This window comes from Rhagoletis pomonella, unplaced genomic scaffold, assembly GCF_013731165.1.
Source record: "Rhagoletis pomonella isolate Grant_MI unplaced genomic scaffold, Rhpom_1.0 Rhpom_scaffold_00013, whole genome shotgun sequence".
NCBI classification, from domain to species: Eukaryota; Metazoa; Arthropoda; class Insecta; order Diptera; family Tephritidae; genus Rhagoletis; species Rhagoletis pomonella.
The window spans coordinates 13179951-13195900 of NW_023458567.1; the positions used below are offsets into that span (position 1 = coordinate 13179951).

Consider the following 15950-nt stretch of genomic DNA (forward strand, 5'->3'; position numbering starts at 1 on the left):
CTTTCCTTTCCTTTCCTTTCCTTTCCTTTCCTTTCCTTTCCTTTCCTATTCCAAAAAATATCCGTTTCTTTCCCTTTTTTCTTTTCTGTTTTCCTTTATTTTACTTCCATTCCCATTTTATCGCGTTCTATGCAATTATTTTCTCTCTATCCTACTGTTAATTTAATTTACTTTGCTTTATCTTTATCTTTCGTTTTTGCATCCACGGATCTTCCCTTCTCTTTAACACCACAAAGCATCAGTTAAAATATTTCATTATCAAAGTTCCACATAATTTTTTATCGGCCAAAAATGATTGGCCTAAATTGAAATACAATCACCTTAATCTACTCATATTTAACAAAAGTAACGAAAACACATTGCGAGTGAAAGAAAATCAAATTAGGATCAGGATGTAGAAAACACCAATATACAATGGCCTCGTCGCTGCGCTGATGTCTTATCAGCATAACAAAAGATTGCAAAAAAAGACGCCTGCTTTTCAAACCATTTCAGCATAATTTGATGCGACCATTGTACTGATAAGTAAGTAGGTATGTTTGTGTTTGTCAAGGATGTGGCTAAACCACTTAACACCCTAATTGTCACAACAAAGTACATAGATACAATAAAAATGCAGCTATAACAGACTACAACAACTATTTACACACCAGTATGCTATAAAATCCGCTGTACTTCGCAGAACTTCTGCTCTCTTTTCCATTTTTTCCTTCAAGGCATACAAAATGTGCGAATAGGTAACTTAACCCTTCAACGCGCACACACATGAGTTTGTTGTCTACCAAAACATTTGACATTCGAAAACACTCGCATACATAGTACACAGAAAACGGCAAACGACAAACCCATTCAGCCGCAATCGCTGCTTGTTAATCTACTTTTTGGTTGAATAGCATTTGAAAAGCAAAACATTTGTCAAACGTGCAAAAATTCGCTGACATTTTTCGCACACTTTCACACACTTCCACTCTTCAAATACTCATCGGCGCCAGTGTTACCGTTGAGAATTTTCAGAAAGTCGCTAAAAAGAGGCCATTGACGAAAAAAGGGTCGACATATTATTCTTACCCGACTTCCAAAAAAAAGGTGGAGGTTATCAATTTGTCGGAATATATATTTTTTTTATATATGTTGTCGCAAAGTATGCCGATTTCAAGGAAAGTTAACACGGTAACACTGATCGGCGCTACTCCCATGCGGTTTGTGTCAATCGCATGCGAGAAATAGCATTTCTATATGTATTTATTGCTTTGTTTTCACTGCCTTAAGGAAACTCGATTTGCTTATCCGTGACAGACACACACACTCACTCTAACACTAAGCAACGATTCGAGCGGGCCGATAGGAAAATTTTAGTCAAGGAAACTAGCAAACTACGATCAGCTTGAAGTCTATATGCAGAGCTCTGAAACTGTCAGTCTTTCGGCTTATAGTCTAGACTCTAGAGTCTCTTTCACGAAATGTACTATGACAAGAAGTATGCGCTATTCCACACGTTTGTGCCTTAGCGGTTTTCGGAAAAGTAAAAGAATGGAGTGAAGAAGGATATATATAAACAGTGGTGGTATTCCTGAGAATCCATCCACTTATACGCTCTAATTACATGGGCAGTGTATGATTGCCGACCAGGATTAGGTATATACTGAGCTCCACAGGCCCATAGTGGTCCTTCCTCCGATGAGAATTGACTGGGATGATAACATGAGGAGTAATACGGAGTTGAAGCAGGTGTTTTCTCTGACGCCATGGGAGTGAAAGAGCCCAGACTCACCGACGTAAACGTCAGCTAACACGATCAAACTTATGAAAGCGTCATGTAAATGAAAGCTCACTATCGTGTACGTGCGACGGTTTTGCGTGACGTGTACTGCTTCTCTCTCTCTATATCAGCGGAAATATTTGTCTTTCACAACATACTTGAAGTTGGTTAAGTAAATTTATTTTGTTAGGACGCACAGTGTTTCGACTATATGGAGGCAGGTAGAAAAAAAAGTCATGGTGACAGTTTGTAATAAAACCGGTTGGACTTAGAGAGGGAAAAGTAAAAGTCATATATACAAAATTTCACATAATTTACCAATATGGGGAAAGAATCCTTTCCACTTGAAATTAAGGCTGGAATAAGTCAGCCTGTCAAAAGAAGAAATCAGAAAATAATTTTAGCAACTTTCAAGTCAGAACAGATTTCTTAAAAAAATTAAGCTGATATCTGTCCATCGAAAACTAGCCTTGATGTCAACTTTTCTCACAGGGACCTTTGAACTAAATGGTTTATGCAAACACAACGCAAATTTCGCCAAAATTCCACATTTTTTACAACTAAGGCCCACAATAGCCATACAGGCATTCAAAACTCCGCATAACTGCCAAAACACCTTGTGCTGCTCAAAATATAATCTCTTCCAAGGAGCAACACACATGCCGCACCCGAAACATAAGACATATGGGCGCATTCTATTGTGACAGTCAAGCGGCAAAAAGGTGTTGCAGATAAAGTTTTTTATGCCATTTTTTTAAATAGCACATAGTAAAAAACGCAGCGCTGGTAGGACTTGATTTTTTTCATTTATTTTTTTTCGGGAAATAAGGCTCAACTTACCAAGTGCTGAGTCCTTTCTTGTATTGAGTGTAGGTATGAAGGCGAAAAAATTGGGCAAGCGTGCTGGTATGCCAGCCAGGCAGTCAGGGACACTCAGCCATTATTTGAAATCTGCATCGGAAATAGTTTAAGTAAATTATAATTTTACCTTTCGTCAACAATGAGAATGTGTCGTGTGTGTCTGTTGCGGTATTTAATGCCAATTATGGCATGTGAAACAGGATACAGGCGCATATGCCTGCACAGAGTGCAGAAAATGGTTTGTTGTTATTGTGTGAGGGATTATTTGGGGATTATGTTTGTACGATTTCGATTGAAGTGGGCGATTTGTGTGCATATTCTTTGCTTGCTACTTCAGCCTTTGTTACCAAATGAAGTGGAATGCTCTGAGTAAAAGGGCGGAGAAAGTGAATTGACAATTGTTAAGCGATTAGTGTATTGAAGAGAAAGGGTTACCAGGAAATATTGGTGTCAGAATTGGCATTTGAATTTCGCTTAAAACGATTGTAGGGATGTAAGTAAAGTAATTGCTTTAAATGTGTAGCTTTAATGGAGTGAGCATAACTGTTGAAATGTTTTAGAAAATAGTCTAAACGCCATTGAAACGTAGGCGAAAATGTATTTGTGCAGTTCTTGATCGACCTATCTGTTTATTGTCTCCTTCTTGACCCTCGCATAATTTCAATTCAATCCATTTATTCTCCTTCACATCAAACATTTATTTCCAATCACAAATATAGTTTAAAAAATATCTTCCTCTTTTTCCTCTCTCCGTACAGAACAAGCCGCACGTGGCGCCCAAGATTACACGAATAGCCTAAACAATAACAACAACAACGATGATGCACATTCACCCAGCAAAGCGAATTCGAGTAATGGCTCTAACGGCAGCAGCACCTCACACATGTCTACAACGAATGGCAGCTGCCTCACAAGCAACGGCAGTGCAACAACCTCCTCCAATGGTGGTGCTACAAATAGCGGCAACACGAACAGCAGCAGCAACAACCACAACACCTCACCTTCCACACGTCCCACACTCTCACCCGCTGAGCATGCCGCAGCCGCCTTGGCACATCATGCCGCCGCAGCTGCGGCTGCACACCATGCGCACTCGCATCATCAACATGGCCACCATCCGCATGTACATTCGCACGCCCATCATGGCCACCATCCACATCATCCGCATCATGCACACCACCATCCACATGCGCACCATCACCCCCATCACGCTCATCATCCGCATGCGGGCGCCACACATGAGGTATTCCTCAATGGTGCTGCTGCAGCAGCGGCGGCAGCGGCCGCTGCCATGGGAAGTGGCATACCCGGTGCCGGAAGTGTTGTGGGCGCACCTAATGGCCTGCTCGGACATGGTGGAGATCCTAGCGTGCTGCTCGGCGGTGCTGGTGGCGCCGGGATGAGTGGTAAAAAGAAGAATAAACGTCGACATGGGCGCACTATATTTACGAGCAATCAACTGGAGGAGTTGGAGAAAGCTTTCAAAGAGGCGCACTATCCGGATGTGAGCGCACGTGAATTGCTCTCGATGAAAACGGGGTTGGCTGAGGATCGCATACAGGTGAGTGAGTGTCCGGTCAGCTTCAATGCTTTTTCTTTTCCTAGTTTCTTGTTTTATCATTTTATGGCCATTTCACTTTATTGCCATTTTATTTATTGTGATTGATATGGTTGCACCTCTGCGAGTTAGTGCTAATACTTAATTTACTACCAAGTGAGCTAAGCTGTTTGTTGTTATTCCGTTTGGCCGACCAAGTAGTGCACCAATCAATAGTGTATTGCACAGGAAATTTTATTACACACCAAGGTGCTTTATTGGATTTTTGCTATCGCACGTTCTTACGTACTGATTGCAGTGTTGCATTAGATAGTCATAGATTTAAGAAAACGTTCTGGAACGTCGCTAGCTTTGTGCGAATGGATTTGTCTCACTGTCGGTAAAAATTAAACTAGCAGAAATTTAATGGACACCGCAGTAGTCGAGTGAGCCATAAAGCGGATTTAAAAAAAAAATGAAAATAACTTTTGCAACTAACCTCACTCAAGCTCATACATATCTACAATTTTTTTTTTGTCATTAAATTTAATTAAATATGTGCATTCAGCAAGCTTTTATGCCGCCATTAACCTCTTCAGTTTACCCAAGTCATGCACTCAACGCACATCTTTATGTGTTTATTTCTTGGAAAGGTGATTATATGTAGCCTCTCTCCTTTTTTGCAAAGCTTATCTGCCTTATGTCTCCACAAAAGAACGCATGCGAGTAAATAAATCTCAACAATTACCTCTTAAAAATTTAATTATGTCAAAATGCTCGCAACAACCGTGCAGCAGGTAGGCGTCATTAGTATAACTGCATTTCAAAACAATTGACATGTGTCAAACCCAAAGTAAAAAAAAACCACACAAAACACACAAGGAGTTTCGACACAATCTAACAAACTTTTCAAGTATTTATTGACATTTTCAATACCTTTACTCATGCGATTCTTTTTCGCTTTTGAAAGTCACTCGCTCATTGCTTGCCGCTTGGAAGGCGATACTGAAGGATAATTAGAATTGTGCATTACTTGTTAATTGTATGGACTTCAAAGTATGCGGGGAGCCCTAAACCGCAGATTTATTAAAACCAACCAGACAAACGCAGCCTACTTTATGCTTTCGCTCCACGAAAGTCTGATCTACGTAACCGAAAAGACCCAAACTTATGTCTTACCAAAGACTGTCCACATTCCTTGAAACCATTTGAACGAATTTTTTAGGTCCTAACGAAATTCTGAACATATAAATTGCCGTCTCCTTTAACAATGTGCAAAAAAATTCTCATCGAGACAAAAACATAGATATATCACACTTTAAGGTCCGATTCTATGTGCCAAAGATATGATAGGAAAATGCAAAAAGGCGATCCCCTACGTTAAGCGAAAAACATCTACACTGCCTTTGAATCGAAATACTTCCTTAGCAAAAGTTTAATGCTTTTTGGCGAGCTTTAATTTACTGACATTAAGGTGGTACGTTAGGGTAGAAAGAACTGAGATGTGGTGGGTAAGTACTAGAGCGGTGATGTTACTTGGGTGTCGGAGTACATATTTTCCTTTCTAATCGGTATTACGTTAATAGTCGAATGTCTCTTTCATCGTGGACACCGCTGTTTGAAATACGCTTCAGCAATCCGGAAAATCCTAACTTGAGTTGAGTTCAGCTAAGCCAGATAAAAGTATGCAAAGCATCCGATTCCGGATATCTCCTTTCACAGATTTCTTAATTTAAAACTAGAGGCAAAGTTTTATTCAATTTACTTACCTACTACACTTCTAAGATTTGTATGAGCTTTGATTACATTTAAAGTTTTCATCAGAAATTTAGTGACTGGTAATTTTTTCTTTTTATTTCTTTAATTTTTAATGAAGCGACGCGCTTCTTATACATACTTTTTTTTTAATTTAGAGCAGTTATTAGTTAACACTTACCTTTGAATTTTATTTCAAGTACTGATGCCTGGTATTTTTCTTTTTATTTTATTTATTTTGTGGACTACCGATCTATAAAAGGGTGAATATATTAAAGAGTGTATAGATAAACAAATTTATGCAACAAAACGTTAAGGAATTACCTTATAAAACCGATGGCATAGCAAAATAAACGAGTTTAATTTTAGAGACTGCTAATTAAAGCCTACTTACCCTTACAGAGTGACTGAACACCGAAAAAACTAACCAACGACCGACTAATTATGCATTCCAATACCTTTTTTAAAAACCTAAGAACTGTGCTGACATGCTTCACCGCTTTTCGAAACAGTTTTCATAGACATTTCAATCTTTTCACTCTACACTCAAATAAGTCACTTGCTTTCGCATTCCATTTATAGTATACATAATAAATACGTACAAACACCTCACACTTTAAATTACCTCCTGTTCTGCAGCCATTAATGTGCCACAAGTGCCTTGTATTCAAATTCAATTATGACAAATATGCGACATGGCGTCGTACACTAAGGCGCACACAAGCGCACCAAGTTCTTTTCAACTCGAAAATGAAAGAAAAAATAGCAAAATGAAAATGTGTTCTCTACGAAATTCAAGTGCGTTGAGTGCCAAAGTAACGCCTTCAAAATGTACTACATATTTTTTTTAGAAATGCATGTCTACGAAAGTGCCCTACTGCGGTGGCGGCAATGGCACCACACGCACCATGCGCGCGAAATTGCAAATTAACAACCTCATACAATTGGCAATAATGTCTGTCTGATACATACATAAGTGAGCAGGCGGGCGGGCGCAAGCAATTGCAATGTGACAGGCACTTCAATTAAATGCAAAATGCCAAACTACAAACAACCATATGTATTTCTTTGCTTTTTCGCCTTCACTTTCAGTTTGCCGCCGTTATATTTTTTAATATTCTCCTGCAATGCAATTGCAACAACTCTTACCCTTAAAACAAAAACCGCACAAAGTACCTTCGACCGACAATATGCAAAAAAAAACACATGGAAAACAGAAAACAAGCATGGCAAACTGTGCTCTCAAGGCCTATTCATCAGCGTAAAATCGAAATGCAGCCATTAAATTTGCGCACTCACACTGTTGCGTGCCACATTTGCACGACATACTAAGTATTTGAGTTTTGCTTTATTTTTTGCTGATTTTTTGTGGATTTTTCTTCCCTTTTTTTAATGTGCATACAGATCTTTTATGGGTTTTCAAGTTTACACACTTTTGTTATTGCAATGTCGTGCAACAACACTTGAAAACTCATAAGCAGCCAACAAATATGGCTGGCACTGACTGGCTGCAGTAGAGCAGCATCAGCACTTCGTTTTATTCCACGGCTACAAATTCGTATGTAACGTACATTGTCTTTGCTCCTAACGTGAGTTATTGCGGTTTTTGGTTGCTATTTGTGTGAGAATGTCTGTACAAATAAGTCTATGTAGAAGCGCACAACTTTCAAAAGCATTGCAGGCGCGAGAAGTTGTTGCGCAAGTGAGACGCAAATAGTGCGGGTAGCCGGTGAGAGTAGTAGCTTACTAAATTACATTGACTTCGCACTTTTACGTTTTCTTCTACTACACATAACAGCGTGCCTTTGTTTGACATTCGCCGCTGCTTACCTTCTTGCATTGCGTGCGTATACTTTTTTCTTTTTATTTCATTTATTTTAATGCTTTGTACTACCTTAACTGGTTTACTTCATCTTTTGTTAATTCACCGATTCTTTTCTTTTGAAACTTTCCTCACTAAAACCACAAACGAGTTTGTGTCACTTACTTACATTACTGTCTGCCGCGCGTCTAGCCTTCACACTCGAATGATCAAATGCATCTGAGGAAAGTTGAAGTGGAGCTCTGGCGGTAGTTTTTAGTAGTAGTGGTAGCCGGCAGAGCTTAAAAGTATCCGTGTGCGTGGGTTGCGTGCTAATTTAAGTGTAAAGTTGCATTACTGCGGTGGAGATGAGAGTGATGAGAAAAGTAGTAATGGTAGCAAGATTTGTACAACAAAAAATATAATTCTATGACCGAACGCAATTTAGGAAAAGGTTGGTGTATTAATGAGTGTTCAGTAGGGGAAAGCTTGATGCCGGGAGAAATTAAGTTGTCTTATTTCATTATTTTTTCTGTAATGTGTGCCATTACTGATTTGATTAAGTTAGTAAAGGAAACTTGAAGTATGTATGTAGGTAAAAATAAGTATGGCCCACTTCGTTCATTTCAAAGCAACGCACAGAGGCGGGAGCGGAAGTATCTAAAAAGCTTTCTCATTGTGAACATAACTTCGAAAAAGCAGTGGTTTCATACTTCCAGAATAAACAAATTGTGTCAAGTAGGAAACTGTTTAGCAAATCCTGAGGCTAGATTTTAACTACTTAGGTCGTACGAGTGTCTGCCATGATCGAGAGGTAATAACGTGGATTATCACTCGGTGGACCTCAAGTTTGGAAACTCACCTAAAACATCCAATTTAAATTTTTTCTAATCACAGTTTTCCCCCGGCAGGCTACCGCAACGCGCAGAGATAACTTCTACCAATCAAACTCAAGTTATAGTTTTATTTTCTTGTCGCAGTCGCGAGCTTTTCCACCATGAAAAAGAATGCGGTAAAACTTATTAACATCAAAACACACCACCAAATTAGAATAGCAGATCGAAAAAGCACCGTGAAGTTAGGAACCCTCGAAGGCATTTCCGTAACGAAAAAATTATCCCATGAAAACCTAAAGGATCAAAGAACATGCACCTATTTTTTCATTTTTCGGGAGATGCTTTTAATTCGTAGTTGCACAATTTAGTAAATCACTGACAGAATTAACGACCTGTGTATATAGTAAATATTTTACAAGTACGCTGAGAATTGTAGAAAACGCAGGGTGAGAAAATGGAACTATTAACTTGAAGTATTTATGTACATACAACTTATATGAATTTTATTTCATAAGCACGGTAAGAATTTTAGTTATTGCCGGGCGAATGGAAAAGAGGCCATGGGGAAATAGTAAAAAGTTACGAATACAAAGCCAACAATATTGTCTTAAGTAAAAGAGTTTAGAGAGTGCTTCAGAACAGATATATGTAGATACCTTTTGAAAGAAATTGCCAACCCTCAAATTGTGCGCAGACCAGGAATTAAGAGTGGGTTCTATAGAGTGGTAGTAGGTACGCTACTCTAAACTCGAATATAAGTTAAATATATATGTAAAAAAATAAATGATATTGTATAGAACGAAAGATATTTTAAAAAGATTCATAACAGACAAACTTTACAATAGGGCTGTCATTATTTTAAATTTTTAAAATTACTCTATTGTTAAACTAAAAACGTATTTATTTATTATTATTTATTTAATGTGGCTATCAAAGAAAGCATATTTAAAAAAAACTGTTAGCCTTAACTAGTTTTGAGTAGGGTTGCCATATATAAAATTTAAAAAATATATAAAATAAATGTTCTATATAAACATACCAATTTGAATACATACACATCTAAATAGTTATATCAAATTGTTTTTTTTTTTTTTAATTGCAAATCACAAATGTTGAACAGTGTTGCCATTGCACATATAACAAAAGCATGAAGGTCAATTAAGTACTACAGCTTGGGTATCAAACGTAAGATGTTTATAACTACTTTCACACTGAAATATTTTTGACAGGGTTGCCACATAAGCAATGTGCAAAATTGAATACATTTTTAAACAGCGAGATACGTCAGTTGCTTAATACGAAAGGCTATTGGCACCCCGCCGCTAGGAACTCTATTTTATTCATATTTAAGGAATTATATTTCGATAGTTGCTGCGGCCTAAAGAACGCTTTCAATGCAGTAATTTTTTGAGTGCATCATTTGTTGCTGCGCCGTTTAATTTGCCAGTTTGAGCTACATACTATTTCGGTATTTTTCTGCTTCCTTTAGCAGAAATTACATAATAGCATTACAAAAAGGCGCAATTTTCACCAGAACTGCCCACTTTAATTCCCTTCAAAGAGCCACTCTCTCACTTTCTACAGCCACTTAGCGCTGTTCTTTGATCAATAGCAGTAAATATGCCTACTTTTCATGCCTAGTTTTCTTTCATGCATTGATTAGCCTGCTATTAAGGCAGCATATTTCAGGGTGCAGGGTGCTTTTTGGCAATTTTCAAGTATTTCGTACAGTAAAACAATAAAAAAAAACAAATTGAAATGCACTCAACCGCATGTGCGAATTCTCGTTTTTATGCACTTTTTTCGTTGCATTTATACCCAAATACACTTGCACTGCAGCAATTGGCAAATTGCGATTGTCCTTTGCCTAAATGCCGCCTTGCTATTCGGGTATTTCGAGTATTTAATGCATTTATGGTCGCGAAGCGAAAGGAAGTACAAAAAAGCGCAATTATTGCAATACTTGAGAGTATAACATGCATATTTTCAAGATTTCCTGCGCGAAATTTCCTTTGAAGTATGTACACACACCAAAAAAAAAATATAATAATTAAATTTGCGCGCAAAAATGCACAAAAGATTAAAAATTTCAATTTTCAGTATCCACTTGCATTATGAAGCGGTCGAGGTTTGCAAAATGCGCTGAAATTAACTTTTGGAGACATACATAATTCTTCTCATTTGCTATTACCGAGTAACTAAGCAATTTCAGTTTGCACATTTCCTTCCGTTTTTTGTGCTGCTTTTTTCACTGTTTTCTCCTTTTTTGAGTACGTTACAATTTTCATAAAATTCATGCAAATACTTGTGCAAAGTAGCGGCAAAAATTGCTTTATTTCTGTAACTAACAAATTTTACCAGCTTGCTGCACCGTTTCTTACGGCTCATCAAGTCGCGCACAAAATTACTTTTTTTTCATAACTGTACATATTTAGTAACAAAAGTGATATTTAAAGTTCATTAAAACAGGAAAAAATCTGAAATATTAGGCGAGTGTACTGTGTGTGCGCAAAAGTAAAAATTTGCATCGTTGCCTTCTTCTAACAGGATAATAACATAATTTTTTAATTATGTTTGTTGCATTTATAATTTCATTTCCGCTAAACGGGTTTGCTTTTTTCAGCTTTCCTGATTCCTACTACCTTTGTGCATACCATAATTATACAATTACCCAGTGCAACAACCCAACCAGCCGCCAGCCATCCACCCACTCGAGTGTAGCGTTGATGTCTAGGTACTATACTACGAGCTACTACGATTATTTGAAACGTTTATTCGTTATTGCTACTAGCATTTGCATTAATTGTACAAAATGCTATTGTTAATAATGTATAATTATGCAGTACAAAAAAGGAATGAAGTGAAAATATGTACGGTGGAAAAATGCAAATGCATTTAAAAATAAAACTGAAAAAACAAGGACTGAGAATTGTAATGCCACATTAAGAGCAATTTAGAATATCTTATTGCCTTGCAAGCCTTAAATTTGTACACTGTCAACATTCAATAGAATAAATATCAGAACCCTAAAAGTTCACTTTAAACGCACTTTCACTTCTCGACAAAGGCTCCATCAAGCAATCTGGAATCGCGTCTAGTGGTGAGGTGTACTAGGAGGCATTACTATTGAATGGATTTTTTCCTTCGGGACCCTACGTACCCTCTCTCACCCTACCGACCGAGATACAAGACAGACGGACCACGGATGGACCAAAAGGTTAGCGAAATAACACAGCACGAAACCGATACGCTCTACCTTTTCTTGTTTACACGTTTGGGCCCGGATATTTAACGCTTATCTTATAAACTGAAGAGCTACGGCTTGAGTTCCTCAAAATGGCTTTGCCTATCTCTTCATTCATTCTTCTGTTGTGCACATTTCAATGTTTTTTTACTTAGCGCTTATCAGATTTCTTATGAGCTCATCTCTCAGAACAGCCATAAGGGCTCTCTGTGTGGACGTTCCTTAACACCAAGCATCTCCTCACGACTTTGAAGCGTTTTTAGCTTTCAGTGCTTTAAACGGCTATTACAGGTGGGAAGAAAACTTGATTTGTCTCAATGGAAATTCTTAAAAGCGAACAGCAAGAAGTGCTTCTGCGCCTCCAATATTACCATTTCAATGCCTTTTGGTCTTCCTGCTAATCCAGAGTAGAATACGAATATTCAGTAAGCTTTGACTTTGAGTGTCTAGAATCTTTCAACTTTTTGAGTGGTTAATAAGAAACTTTAACTGTTTGTGAGAGGATGATGAGTGCTGAAAAGTGCCAGAAAGCATTCCCTTTCGCTTGGAAAGAAGCTTCAATGTTGTAGTGGAGACGAGCTCTTGCTACACTTCTTTTAAAAGAGGCATCTCAGTGGGAGTCGAGACTTCTGGGACATTCTTGTATACTCAACAAATTTGACTTTCACCTTGGCGGCTCGGACCGATGCTTCGGATAGAAATTTCGTATGGATGTGAGTATCCTTAGTACATTTATAGATAGGAGTGGGAAGAAGGCTATCGCACTCCACCTAGTAGTAGCTGAGGTTTGAGCTAATGACTGTAGGAGCGAGCTGTCCTCGATTCTGATAAGGTCTAAGTTACCCTAATATCAGTCCCGGGGCACAGGGACGTTTACGGATATGAGGCCGCGGATGTTTAAGCGAAATGCGGCTCTGAAATGAATATTTACCACGAGGTGGACATCGGCGCCTCACTAAGGGAAATAAAGAGCAGAACAGAGGTGGAACCGTTCAGGATCGTATAGGATTACTCGGCAGTTCTGTTTGTGCTATGGCCCACTTAAAACCAGAAATATTTTAGAAATGAGGAAAGAAAACACCAACAGGCTAACGGCAGTTCAATAGGTTCTGTCGCAGCTCATGCTCACTTTTGTGCGAGTGCCCAGCCGACAGAAGGATGAAACTAATAGCCTATTTCCACCAACGGGTTAACTGCAGTTAAAAGCTTAGATACTTAAGTTCCAAGAATTTCAACGTGGGGTTGTCGGCAAGGAGTTTTGGAATCAAAATGGAAAAAAACAACCAAGCCATCTAGGCAAGGATTGTCAATCGAACAAAATTCACAAACTCTTTGAGGAAGTTGTATGCTGCTACAACAACAACAAAACACGAGGTATCGAATTTCTCAGAAAACTTGGCCTAGGTGGGATCGCAAAATGCCTTCAAGTTTATACTCATCTTATCTGTAACTGTCCTGCGCTGTTCAGGATGTCTTTTTTTCATCGCTGCGCTCTAGCTCCGCTCCGGAATTTCCGGTATACAAATTTTTTGTGTTTATTTAAGTACTTAGTACATATCGAGTAGCGTGGTATTTGATTGGCAATAGCAAAAATATAGTTTATTATGCTCGAAAATACAATCTGTGTGAAATATGACAATTTTTGTTCAGTATCTTAGGCTCGCCCAAGTCCATCAAAGTTCAAGTGCCAAAAAAAAATGTTTCTGCGCTTACTTCAATTCTGTACAAAAAAAGCCCATATACCAAATTATGTAGGACTAATACCTTCGAAGATACCTGCAAGTTTAGTAAAAAAATTTATTAAATGATGTATTTATTAATTTTTATATTTTGGCACATTGAACTTTGATGGACTTAAACGAGCCTAAGAAATTTCCCACAAATTATCATCTTTCACACAGATTATTTTTAGAACATAATAAACCATATTTTTGCTATTACCAATCAAAATTATAAAAAGGCGGATTTACGGCCCGACTAATATCGAGCCTTAACCGCTCAAAAATTAGCTGCCATTTTTTATTTTATTTTTAATGCAGAACATAGAAATGTACGTACATCATTTTACCTGATCCCAATGTATTTTGTATTGTAAATAAAATGAGTCCGAAAAAGGAAATAAGTGGATAAAATGCGGATTTTCGTCCGTTTACTGATTCAATTTTCGGATACTTTGACGTTTTTCCACTAAAGAGTAAATGTATGTATTGACAAGAATCATAAATTTGTTTGAAATGGAAATGAAATGGCTGTTTTTCTGAAATGTTTCTTATTGAAGTTTTCGTTCAATATGCTTTCCTTTTGCACTTCAGATACGTTTTCATGGTTCGAAAAAAAAATAAGGAAGCACCTGACGGCACTTTTTTAACGTTTTTGGGTACGTAAATGCACGAAAATTGTAGTCCTTTTCCGTTCGTTAACGGATACGATGAATTGTAAGAGACCGCACCATTGGTAAAGATTACGTTTCTCATTGCTTTTTCATCGCCGTTCAAATTCCCACTGCTTTTTCAGCGTCGTTCAAATCAAATATAAATTTCATTTTCTTTAAGGAGTTAAGGAGCAAATGAATTTTTCTAGCTCTTTGCTCTAGCTCCGCTCCAGCCAATATCCTTTGCTCCTGAGTTCCTATCATAACCGGCTTTTTACTTCAGGCCTATGTGTGCCGCTGAAGCCAAGCAATTCAAAAAGAATGTGCTTTGTTAAAAAATGGGCCACTTTTCTTGAACGAAACTACAAAAATATCGAAATTCGGGTCGAAATGGAAAAAAGAGTTAGGAAATTTGTTGCGACATTGTTGGCGTTACTCCTTAATTCCGATGCAGCAGTAAACACGCATTATCATCATTTGTTATTTCTATACCTCTTTTTCTAAATTCAAAAGCTAAGTCCCGAGTTTTAATTTTGCTTAATTACATAATTAACATTCGCATAAAATATTATAAATGCGTTCATGCAACAGTCGAAATGGAATTTCAAAAAAGAAAAAAACCAAATGTTTTTATTTGTATGTACCTAGTACTGTGGATGCAAAAATTCCTTAAAAATGCAAAAGTGTATTTAGTGAGCTGTAAACAAATATTTTAGGTTATGTAGACATTAAATTTTTATAGGCGCGCAAATGCGAATTAACATAACAAAATGCGAGTATGCGTTTGTCATTGCGTAACTAAAAAGGTTTTTATAGACAAACTTACACATACATATACACACACCCAAATACTCTTATTGGGAAAAACATTTTAATAAAATTATCATTACACTTGTTAACATTGTCTACTGACAACTGGTACAATAATAACAACCAACAGGCGAGTAGTAGATTTTAATTTTTTTCATAAACTCAATGTAGTGCATAAAAAATACTTTAAAATGTCATTATCATTGGTTAAACACATTTATCAAGACATTATAAATAGTAATTGCCTACAACAACAACAAAAACTATACCAGCAACGCTGTATGACAAGCAAGATTTCCACTTTTTATAGCGTTTCGTTTTTTTGCTGTCTGCTAATCGATGTACGAAAACAAAAACAACAAGCCGCTAGAAGCTAGAAATACACTACATTAAAAAAAAACAGTTACAAAGCAACAACAAGCAAAAACACCCTTTCGCTACATCTGAAGCAGCTTAATTTATGCTAACCACCCTGTTGAAGTGAGTTGTCCATTATTTTATGCAGCAATGTTGCAGCAACATTGTTGCTGAGGTGTGCTTAAATGGCAATCGTATGTAGAGTGATAGAAGAGGGATTGAGCTATTTTTTCACATTTAGGCAAGCTTGGGTTAAATATTTTTTAAATGAAACTTCATTATAAACGATTTCGGTGATATTTGCGTTAAATATTTAAGGACATGGTGAAGGGTGTATATGGCGAATGCATGGATAGTGAACTCACAGGGGGCAAGGACAGACATGGATAAATACAAATACATATATAAAGGCAACGGCAAATATAAGTAAAGTAAATTACAAAAAAACAAATATTAAAATACAGGAAAAGATTTAGACTGATATTCAGGGGAAGATAAAGATGAAGATGAAGATGAAGATGAAAATGAAGATGATGAAGATGAAGATGAAGATGAAGATGAAAATGAAGATAAAGATGAAGATGAAGATGAAGATGAAGATGAAGATGAAGATGAAGAT

General features: G+C 37.4%; 1 pseudogene; it reads left to right on the top strand.

The window, feature by feature from the left end:
- Positions 1 to 15950, top strand: part of LOC118748831 — a 73630-nt pseudogene that overhangs the window by 39028 nt on the left and 18652 nt on the right.